The 2,875-nt window shown below is 39.5% G+C and overlaps 1 non-coding gene across 1 annotated transcript; it reads right to left on the reverse strand.

Moving 5' to 3' along the window:
- Positions 1–623: 623 nt before the first annotated feature.
- LOC136225268 (small nucleolar RNA R71) lies at positions 624–730 on the reverse strand. The gene has a single exon (XR_010686992.1). It is a non-coding gene; the product is annotated as a small nucleolar RNA R71 (small nucleolar RNA).
- Between the last annotated feature and the right edge of the window lie 2,145 nt (positions 731–2,875).

The following is a 2,875-nucleotide window of genomic DNA, read 5'->3' on the forward strand; positions in this document are numbered from 1 at the left end:
CGACTAAGGTACACTTGCCTTCACATGCACGTATACGTAAAACGCGCATCAAGTTTTTGGCGCCGTTGCCGGGGATAGTAGAATTATAATATTAATCTAGTCGAGCTTCTATTAATTTAGACGTTTTATTTTCCTTTTTTTGTTGTTTTATGAACACAAGAAGTTTAAGTTGGCCTTTATTATTGCCCGATCCTGAAATTGAGCGTACTTTCCACAGGAACTTGGCTAATCGAAGAGCAAACATGGCGCAAGAGGAACGTTCCATCATGGATCTACTCACTCCAAACCGTTTGGACATGAATTCAAGTATCGTGGAACCTACCATTGGAGCAAACAACTTCGAGATCAAGCCGGCAATGATCCAACTTATACAAAACTCCGGTCAATTTGGCGGAGATCCGAGAGAAGATCCAAACTCCCATTTAAATAAATTCGTTAAACATTGTTCTATGCTTAAGCAAAATGGGGTACCACCAGAAGCTATTAAACTAAAATTGTTTTCTTTTTCTTTAAGGGATGATGCAGCTGACTGGTTGGATTCTCTCGAGGCCGGATCCATTGGAACATGGGATGAGTTAGTTAAGAAATTCTTAGCTAAGTACTTCCCTCCATCTAAAACGGCGATGTACAAAAACGAGATAAGTTCTTTTCGCCAAACCGAGAGAGAGACATTATATGATGCGTGGGAGCGATTCCGTCGACTATTGAAGAAATGCCCACATCATGGATTTGAGAAGTGGCAACATGTTAGTATTTTCTATAATGGTTTATCTTCCACTAACTGTGCCACAATTGATTCCGCCGCAGGTGGAAACATCCTTAAGAAGACCCAAACGGAGGCTTATGATTTAATCCAAGAATTGGCGGAAAGGTGCTCTCATTGGCAAGCGGAGAAAAACCTCGAAACAAGAGCGGGAACATATTTGGTTGATTGGTCATCAAGATCCGGCATTGATGAGTTAAATAAAAAATTGGATCTATTAATGGCTAATTTGAACCAAAATAATTTGTGTGATTTATGTGGTTTAAGTGGACATAAGAGTGAGGATTGTGAAGCGGCAAACCCATTTCTTGGGGATACCGCTAGTGCAAACTTTGTGGGAAATTTTAAGCAATCTAATCCTTATTCCAACACATACAATAATGGTTGGAGAAATCACCCTAATTTCTCATGGACTAATAATCAAAATGTGCAAAATCCGCAAAGACCTCCACCCGGATTTAATCCTAATGAAAAGAGAAATGTTGGTGATGAAGCTCCGGCTATTGTAACAATTCTTGCAAAAATGGAATCTCGTCTTGCAGGTATGGAGGAGTGGAAGAGAAATCAAGAGACGTTTATAAAAGGGCTTGAAACGAGCATAAGCCAATTAGCAAAAGCCATATCCGAACGTCCTATGGGATCCCTTCCAAGCAACACGGAAACAAACCCAAGGGAGCATGTGAAAGCCATCACATTGAGAAACAACAAAGAGTTATAGTCGGCTCCGAGCAAACAGGTAAAAGATACCGCGAATGAGGTAAGTACTTCTCAACCTCAAGTTTCATCTCCTCCTAAGCTTTTTACGGATCCACTTGTTCAACCTTACAAAACAAAAATTCCATTTCCCCAAAGGTTAAACAAAGAGAAACAAGAAAAGCAATTCTCCAAATTTCTCGACATTTTCAAGAAATTACATATAAATATTCCGTTCGCGGAAGCCTTGGAAAATATGCCCATGTATGCTAAATTTTTAAAAGATATACTTTCCAAAAAGAGAAAATTGGAGGATAATGAAACAGTGAAATTAACGGAAGGATGTTCGGCTATCCTACTCAATAAACTACCACCCAAATTGAAGGACCCAGGAAGTTTCTCTATCCCGTGTACTATCGGTGGTATGTATTTCGAAAGAGCTCTATGTGATCTGGGAGCAAGCATAAATCTCATGCCATTAAGTATCTTTCAAAAATTGGGTTTAGGAGAGCCGAAACCCACTAAGGTTTCCTTACAATTAGCCGACCGTTCTCTTGCATACCCCAAAGGGTTTGTAGAAGATGTGTTGGTTAAAGTGGATAAATTCATCTTTCTGGCTGATTTTATTGTTCTTGATATGGAGGAGGATGATCGAGTCCCGATAATTTTGGGTCGTCCTTTTCTAGCAACCGGGAGAACACTTATAGATGTGCAACAAGGAAAATTAATTCTCCGGTTACAAGATGAGGAAGTGATTTTCAATGTTTTCAATTCTTTAAAATATCCTTCCGACAATATTGACCATTGTAACTTTCTTGATATAACAGACGAAGTTGTTAAAGATGTTTTTCAGAATGACATGTGTGAAGACCCATTGGAAAAAGTAATGTTAAATGATCTCGGGTTAAATCAAGAGGAGGTCGTGATAGATCGAGAAGTTGCCAACTTGACTTATGACCCCGAGGATTGCATGTGGATCCGTGACCAGTATGAGAAAATCGTTCGAGGGGACAAACCGAGGCCCAAATCATCATTGGAAGAGCCACCCGAATTAGACCTTAAACCCCTACCATCTCATTTGAAATATGCATTTTTAAGTGAAAACTCAAACTTACCTGTTGTAATTTCTTCTTCTTTGACAGGTGAAATGGAAGAAAAGTTGATTAATGTGCTCAAAGATCATAAGAAACCTTTCGGATGGACATTGGCAGACATCAAAGGAATAAGTCCTTCTATTTGCACACACAAAATTTTCATGGAAGAACAAGTTAAACCGACGGCCCAACCTCAAAGACGCCTAAACCCAAGCATGAATGAGGTGGTGAAAACTGAAATTCTAAAACTCCTTGATGCAGGTATCATCTATCCAATCTCGGATAGTAGTTGGGTAAGTCCGGTACAAGTTGTACCTAAAAAGGG

This window comes from Euphorbia lathyris, chromosome 3 (genome assembly GCF_963576675.1).
Source record: "Euphorbia lathyris chromosome 3, ddEupLath1.1, whole genome shotgun sequence".
NCBI lineage: Eukaryota > Viridiplantae > Streptophyta > Magnoliopsida > Malpighiales > Euphorbiaceae > Euphorbia > Euphorbia lathyris.